The following is an 8,695-nucleotide window of genomic DNA, read 5'->3' on the forward strand; positions in this document are numbered from 1 at the left end:
TAGAAAACCAACTCTAACTATCCCGGTATTTCCCTGACCGGACAAGTGCAGCCATATGGAGCCGTTGAGGATGGTGGTATTTCAAGAGATTGGACCCCAGGAAGGCAGGAGATGTCTGATCTCTGTGAGTAGGACCACACTCAGAAACATATTCAGCGATCGATCCTTTATTGAAGACGTGATCTAGGCCCCAAGGCGTAATCAGGTCTGGTGAATTTAAGTTTAGAAATCATAGAGGATAAAGATCTCCTTGCCCCTAAGGTTGAGAGCTTCCGGCATCACCCTAGAGCTACAGATCTGGAGTTTTCACAGACAGCAGACGCCAGCTAAGCTGGGCTTGACTGCAGTTTTGCCCGGGTCCTCTCCTCCTTCCCACAGAGGTCAAGCTGGGGTTAGATACCTGCCCTTGAGAGCTCACAGCCATAACTGAAGGGCTGTGACGTGGTGCAATGGATCGAACCATCTGAGCCGGAAAAGATCCAGGCTCTTGATATGGGCACGTTGCCAAATGCTGGACCCTCAAGGAGAGGCCTCGGGGGAGGAGGAAGGAACGTGGAGTTGTGGGCTAACAGAAATTTTACGGCCACCGCGCTTATCTTTGCAGGCTCTGGCGCCTGTGCTGAGCTGGAAGAGGGAGGAAAATGAAGGGAATTTCGACTGCGATCCTTGAGAGTTTTTGCTGTTTACTGCCTGAGGATTTAAAATTAGGTCAGGCTTGGGCGACTGCGAAGAGAAAAGGACCCTGACTCCAGGCGTGCTCCCCCAAAGAGAAATAGCTCCGTTTCCTGCAGGGTCAGTGGGAGAGTACAGCACAGTGAATTCGAAGTAGGAAAATATTCTTTTATTTTGTATGTAATTATACTTTAGAAATAATTTCCCATTTTGTATCCACTTGAAAACACATTCATTATGGGTTTGTTTTTTTCATGCGTTTTCCATCTTCCGTAGGCTTTTTAAGCTCTTTCTTTTGGCGCAAACTCGTTTAGTTTTATCTGAAGCACAGTGAAGAAGCCCTCGCTTTTCCTGTCTTTTATTAATTTACATTACTTGCATAAAACAATACGGTTTGTTGTGATGATTTCAGGCGTATGCAGAGCAGGGTCCTATCCACCAATCCACCCGCTTTTCTGCCTCCCCTTCCCTCCGTCTGACCCCCTTCCTCTTCTCTGATTGTTGCTCATCTACTTAGTCTTCCTTTTGTCCATCCCTCTAGACTCTAAAAATGACGGGGGAAATGGAATACTCTTTCTAATCCATTTTATTTTCAAACAAATAAACTTCCATTCCTCCATTTTCCCCTACCTGTGCCCCAGCTGCTAGTAACAAACCCAACAGGCGTGATATTCAATAACCTTTACCCTTTGTGCAGGTAAGAAGTTACTTTCCAGTATATTACAAAGAAAAAAAAAAAACAGTGCACCAGGAATCCTGATGGTACCCACACCAGAGGCCTGTTAGTAGGGAACAAGGTATGGCAGGGCTCTCAGGGAAGTGCATGTGACCCGCTTATCATGTGACTCGGCCCTCTGTTGACAGAACCCAGAATTCTTAAATATTGGCAATTAACCTGAAGCACACACACACACGCATGTGTACACACACACACACATACGCACACACACATGCCATGATAGGCTACCTTTTTTTTTTTTTATTAGAGTTCTCTAATGATATGGTTTGTGAACAAGAGGATGTAGTTTCGTAAAGCCAGTGATTGTGAGGAGAAATTTACACAAGAATTACAAAGTCGGGGGAACCAGAGAAAGCATGGCAAGCATTTGCGATGAATATTTCAAGCTATTAAACTTATTGCAAAGCACTATCAATGGCGCATAATCTATATATTTATCACCTATCATGCGTCAAAAAATTTGGCATCTCATTTATGGGCTGCTAGTACTGATGGGTTAAGCAATGATACTTAGAAATGACTTTGAAAGTTTGCCTGAATTGTAAAGATAATACGCTCCTCTTCGAAGAAGAAAACTGTAGAATCTGAGTGTCACTGCTCATTCCGCTACCATTCTCCGAGTCCTTGGAATCAACCGTTGTAAACATTTCATTCATTCTTATTACTGCTTTTCAATGAAGTTGCAGAGATACGTTCTGTTGTATCACCACACTCTGTTTGCCAAGCTTTTGCCTCTGTTGATTGATCTGTGACAGAAGTCACGTTCATATTGACTTGTAGGTCTATTCATCAAGCGTTTTAGAGATTTACAGCATGGGTGAGTAAGTACCCAAATTGCCTAATGTATTTTAGCACGATAAGAAATAAATTGCAGGGGCTGGAGAGATGGCTCAGCGGTTAAGAGCACTGGTTGTTCTTCCAGAGGTCCCGAGTTCAACTCCCAGCCACCACCTGGTGCCTCGCAACCACCTGTAACGAGATCTGGTGCCGACTTCTGGCCTGCAGGGACACATGCAGGCAGAACATTGTATGCATAATAAATAAATATTAAAAAAGAAATAAATCGCAGTTCTTGCAAAGGACCCTGGTCACTTCCCAGCACTCACATCAGCGACACAGCTGCCTGTAGCTCCAGTTCCACAGGTCCAGCTTAGTCTTGGCCTCTGAGAGCCACTGAGAGCACCTACATACATGTGATGCACCTACGGAGACATACATACACATGAATAAAAGCCAATAAAAATTTTAAAAGGAAATAAGTTTAGTCTAAGATCGCAGCTAAGACTAAAAAGCAAGCTGAAAATTCCGAAGAAAATAAAACTTAAAAAAAAAAAAAACCAAAGAGGCAGGCAGATCTCTGTGAGTTCGAGGCCAGCTTGGTCTAGAAGAGCTAGTTTCAGGGCAGAAACCAAAAAGCTACAGAGAAACCCTGTCTCGAAAATCCAAAAAAAAACAAAACAAAAAACAAAACAAAACAAAAAAAACCGAGTTTTATCTTTTTCCTCAAGTTATTCTTCTTTCAAACTCCCAATAACTGCAGCTCAATGGCACAGCTTATTATTCCACGTTGGCTTCTTCCTTCCTTTGGTCTTTCCTTCCAGAATACGTCTGTTGTACAAGACGGAGCTCAAGAACAGAGCAGAAATGTTAGAATCTTGTGGCACCGGGTGCACATTTACCTAAGAGGTCTGAACCGGTCATATTGCTCACACTTTACAAACGAAAGGACCTTGTCCTCATATGGAGACTTGTTCACACTTTCCAGGTCTACAAGGGAACTTGTGTGTTATCTAAAGAACGGACACATGGACTATCAAAGCACAGGGGAATTCTTTTGCTCTTGGCCTTGTGCAAGTTAGGGTAGATTTTCTATTTGAACATCTTCCTTTATTGTATTTTATTAGAAGAAAAGTGCACTGCCAGGTCCTTCAAATAACTATGATCAAAATTATCTGAGGTGGTCACTGTCCTTTCTTGGTGTATACACGAACATATCTGAAGCTTTGTGCTTTGTAGAACTAATTTTCAAAAACCTATAATGAGCGACCTAGGGTATTTTAGAGTTCAGGCCCTACTTACAGGGATAGTAGACTTTTTCATATTGTATTTTAGAAAGAATAGTTGTGCCATGGTAGACTTAAGTTTTTCTTTAGTATTGTGTAATGTTCATGTGTTAGCATCAACTGGATGCAAATGTTCTCACTGAATTCTAAGGTGTTTAAGTAAAAGGCATTTAAGATATTTGAGTAGAGGGAGTTACTATTTGAACACCGATTATTATTTGCCTTTTTATCATTCAATCTCTGAACTCGGTGAAAAGTGTCTCTATCCTCTGCACTGTACAGATGGGAAAGACCTATTTGTAGAATAAATACCGTACGAGTACAGAGATGCCCCATTCTCATAGGAGAATAGAATCCCAAACCATTTCTCTCTACTTTCCTCTATTACGCTCAAAGCCTGACTGAAGCTGTGTCTAATGGGAAATTCCAGAAAATCCCTTGTGTTCCTGGGATTATTTATGGGCTTATTTATGTCCAATGCATGCCGCATGTGAAATGGGCAGAATTCTGTCCATTTGCAGAATGCGAGGGTTTCTAACGAGGCTTCCAGGGGGCTGGTTTTCCCTTTATCTGTGGCCATGCTGCCGGTGAGAAACATCTGGGTTTGGGCTTGTGCAGATCTCTGGCTATGTTGCGACTTTCCTAACATCTCTGTGTGGGGCAGGGGTAGCTGTGGACACATTGAAGCCTTTCCAATTGTTAGCTTTGTATTCTTGGAGGCGGAGGCCACTTGTTTGTTTCCCGGCTGCCCAGACTCCCGAAACAATCACTCAGAAACTGTATTATTTAAATCACTGCTTGCCCAATCACCCAAGCGCACTGCTAGCTAGCTCTTACATCCTTAGTCAACCATCTCCACCATTTTACCCCTTACCAAGAGGCTCGAGGCTCGAGGCCAACCGACAAGGCTCAATCTTGTCTGTTCCCAGTGGTGGCTACATGGTGCTTTTTTGACTGCGCCTACTCTCTCTCTCTATTTCTTCCAACCTGGCTATAGTCTGTTAAACCATTGGCCGAAAGCTGCTTCTTTATTCATTAACCAATAAAAGCAACACACATACAGAAGGACTTCCCACACCATACTCTTGGGCCTGAACTTCCTTTCCATTTGCACAATGGGATGTTGACATCTGGGACATCTTTCTCACTGGGGATCAGCCCTTTTAGTCCAGGTGCTCCTTTAAATGTTTCTTAAATTCGTACGGCAGAACTGAGGATATTCTTTGTTTCAACACAATCTACCGTTCTCGGCTTGTTCTGAAACAGTGTTCCGTATTCGAAAACAGAGAGCGGAGTATTGGTTTATAAACCTTGCACAGGCATAAGGCATAGTTCACAGAGTGGTGTGGATTACAGCCTAGTTAGCAGGGATGGTAGAAGTGCTGTGTTATCTGAAACAGCTGATCCTATCCACCCAGGCAGCGCACATGCACGATGTCACTGACTGGGTGACATTTGTGAATTGAAGATAAAGAAATGAAGATTTCTTCTGGGGGGCTTGCAGCGAGACTGAGGTCCTCTAGAGAAGGGGGCTCACATCCGGGTGAGACCAAGGCATCTAGAGAAGAGCCTGTTTGAGAGTCACAGTGAAGGTTTGACAACTTTTGTGCCCTAAAGGTCATCTACTGACTTGGGTTGCCCACTTACTCACAATCCCCTCCCCCACAGGATGCCAGTTAAGAAAATACAACTTTCCTCAACAGCAGAAGGCATTTAAATGAGTTGCTTGAATTAATCAACTTAGTCCCCCCCTCTGACTCTCTGTCTCTCTCTCTGTCTCTGTCTCTCTGTCTCTGTCTCTCTCTGACACACACTCTCTCTCTGATTCTCTCTCTCTCTCTCTCTCTCTCTCTCTCTCTCTCTCTCTCTCATAAGTGTGAACAGATAATCGAAGATGGTCGGAAATCTGGGAAAAGTAAGACACCAGATAGCAGCAACAGATGCATACAGAAAAGAACAGATCAAAGAAGACAGATAATTCATGGAAGAAAATACAGTTCCTTTTCTTTGTTTTTCAAGAGTGGTAGTTACACTATCCAAAGACCAAAGAAGAAATGTTATCTATAAATTAAGCAGAGACTATGCAACCCCCTAGAATTTTAATAAGATGAATGAACCAGAGACTTCATGAAATAGGAACAGACTGGGCCAGAATGTTGATCAATTAACTCATTGTGTAATTGATCAAACCTCAGAGCTTGGCTTTGAGACACAGTCGTGTCGTGTAGCCCAGACTAAGGTAGGGCTCCCTGCATGGTCCAGGTTGCCCTCCCACTCAGAAGCCTCCTGCCCTTGCGCCCAGATTGCTAGCATTGCAGGTATACAGTACCGTACGTACATCATTCCTACATCCTCAACGTTCTGAGAGAAAACTGAGATGCTGTGTGAATTCATGAAACAATAAAGGACATTGAGGCTTATTATTTGAGACTATGATATGTAGTAAACCACAAACATATAGTGAGAAAAGCTGGGGAAAGGGGTGGGAAAGGGGTAGAGATGAGCTACTTATCTGGGGTAGTGAGCCACTGAGAGAAAGGTTGCCCTACGTCACTACGCCAAGCAGTAGAGATAATGTTAGTAGCGTCGAGAATTAGATATAATTAGTTACCAACCATCCTAGCGGATCCTGATATTTACCTCTTTGTTCCCCTGTGTATATATTAGCAAGTTCATTCTTAGATACAATTGTTAATGAGATCAATGACTCAGCGACGAAGACAACTTCCATTGTCCGTTCAGAGCCGTACAACTAGGAATAGCTAAACGGGCTTCTTCAAAGGCTAGTACTGTGAAGCGGTAAATACACGCAAACGATTACTTTTGCTTTCTTTCGTGAAAGTGAAAACTTCATTTGCTTAGGGGGGGGGGGTGTGTGGGTATGAAGTCCCACCCCTCTCTGGGGATCCATTGGCCTTCCATAGCTGCTGGGAGAATCATTAATGGTGATTCTTAGTTGGTCAACCAGAGGTGAGGGCGGGCCTCACACCCTGGGCAACCCAAATTGGACTTGATAGGGTTAATAAAAGAGAGAGAAGACTATGTTGGGTGGCTGGGGAGGGAGTGAGAGCGCATCTTTGTGGAGTTAGGGGAGGGGAATGGAACCAAAGATACATTGAAAGTATTGTTTTTAAAAGCAGTATAGTCGCACGTGTGTTTGCTTGGAGAGGAAGGAAAAATTCAGGTTGTAGTAGTATGAGCAAGATACTGGAGATGTAACATTAGCGGGTGTGAATTTGTTGTTCTATTGTTTATTCGCTAACAAATAAACAGTTTGCACCACGTGCAGACTCACTGACTAGTTTGTAGCTTGTTTTAGCTAGTGTTTGTTTTTTTCCTACTCTGGAACTGAGATTCCAGTCGTCTTGTGGTTTTTCTCCTTTCCCCCAAAGTGTTTTTTCCACGTTCTTCAATATTTTACATTTATCAAAACTTTTGAGCTTCTGATATTTCTAACAAATAGATGCTTTCTTATGACACAACTTTTAAGATGGTTTCTGTAACGCGACTTCAAACTAGAAAGCCCATCAATCATTTTACGTAGGTTGGTAAAGGACTGTGAGCTATCTATGCTCAGCGACGTACTGGAAACATTTTAAAGCTTAATCTAGTTGAGATTATTAAATAAACAATCAGACATGAACTGACCTGTCAGTGCTGACTCTGACAGCGTGGGACTCACGGCTCTCACGTGATGCTGCTTTCCTTGGCTGGAGGAGTGGGTAAAAATCACACCCATCCAAACACGGGACACACCAACTAAACACGAGACGGCTCCAGAAGACTTTAAAATGGAAACAACCCCGATCTGCTGTGAGACACTGCTTGGTTTAAGAAAAGAAGAGGAAAGGAGAGGAGAGGAGGGGAGGGAAGGGGAGGGGAGGGAAGAGGAGGGGAGGAAAGGAGAGGGCAGAGGAGAACAGAGGAGAGGAAAAGAGAGGACCAGCACCATGAAGCTAGTGTGATCACCAATGCTTACAACTGTATTTATAATTTATACACAGAATTTAGACCTTTTGCCTTTTTAAGTAGTTTTAGTTAGCTCTTTCTCTCCCCTCTTGTGGAACCTGACATCGACTGCTCTTTTCCTGTATTTTGCATTTCATGTTAATCGTTGCCAATCAGAGACCATTTCTGCTCACAGTCCATATATGTAACTATAGTTCAAAAGCCCTGACCCCAGCAGGCAATCTGTGCTCTGGAGAAGGCAAACATCACATGCTGAAGTTAATGGACTGATAAGGAGATCTTGTGAAATGTTCTGAGCTGAGCTCGGGGCACAGCGCTGCTTTGCAAAATACAGAGTTCACCGGAAAGTTTGAGGCGGAGATAAAACCTGTGCAAGAGCCCTGAAGCTTGAACACACTTTACTCGTCCTTCCTTGGAGCGTGCACACACTTCACTAGCCCCTCCCTGGAGCGTGCACACACTTCACTAGCCCCTCCCTGGAGCGTGCACACACTTCACTAGCTCCTCCCTGGAGCGTGCACACACTTCACTAGCTCCTCCCTGGAGCGTGCACACACTTCACTAGCTCCTCCCTGGAGCGTGCACACACTTCACTAGCCCCTCCCTGGAGCGTGCACACACTTCACTAGCCCCTCCTCTCTTAATGAGCAAATGATTTGTTTTGCTTTGGGGGGCTTTGTTTTGGTTTAGTTCTTTCAAGAAAGGGTTTCTCCGTGTAGCCCTGGCTGTCCTGGATCTCTCTCTGTAGAGCAGGTTGGCCTTGTGTTGGATAGAGGTTTGCACCACCACCACTTGGCTGGCAAATTATTCTTGTCTCTAGTTTGCATCTGTAGAAGAGGAGAGTTCTAGAAAGCAGATACACTCTCTGTTTAAAAACAAGCAAACAAACAAGCCAACAAAGACACGCTTTGCCAAAACCGGATTCCCGCATCACTACCAGCGCTAATTCACTGAGACCCTGCATCTTGCTTAACGATGGGCTTGTGAAAAGCCACGTCTTCGTATTCTGTTCTCTTTCATCGTTTGGCGGCAAAGCTCATTGGAAATCTCTCCATATTGCGATGAATGCCGCGGACATTGCAGGGAGTGCCCTTCTAGGTACGCACGTGTTTCTTCATGCGGCTTTAGACCTCTGTGGCCACGCTCCGCTATCCAGCATTTCCATTGTATTTCCTAGAACCAGCGTCATTCCCTGTCAACACGTCATCGGTTTTATGGTCCATTGCCACTTTGTTTAGTTAGTTCTTGACCA

Source organism: Microtus ochrogaster, unplaced genomic scaffold (assembly GCF_000317375.1).
Source record: "Microtus ochrogaster isolate Prairie Vole_2 unplaced genomic scaffold, MicOch1.0 UNK8, whole genome shotgun sequence".
Taxonomy (NCBI): Eukaryota; Metazoa; Chordata; class Mammalia; order Rodentia; family Cricetidae; genus Microtus; species Microtus ochrogaster.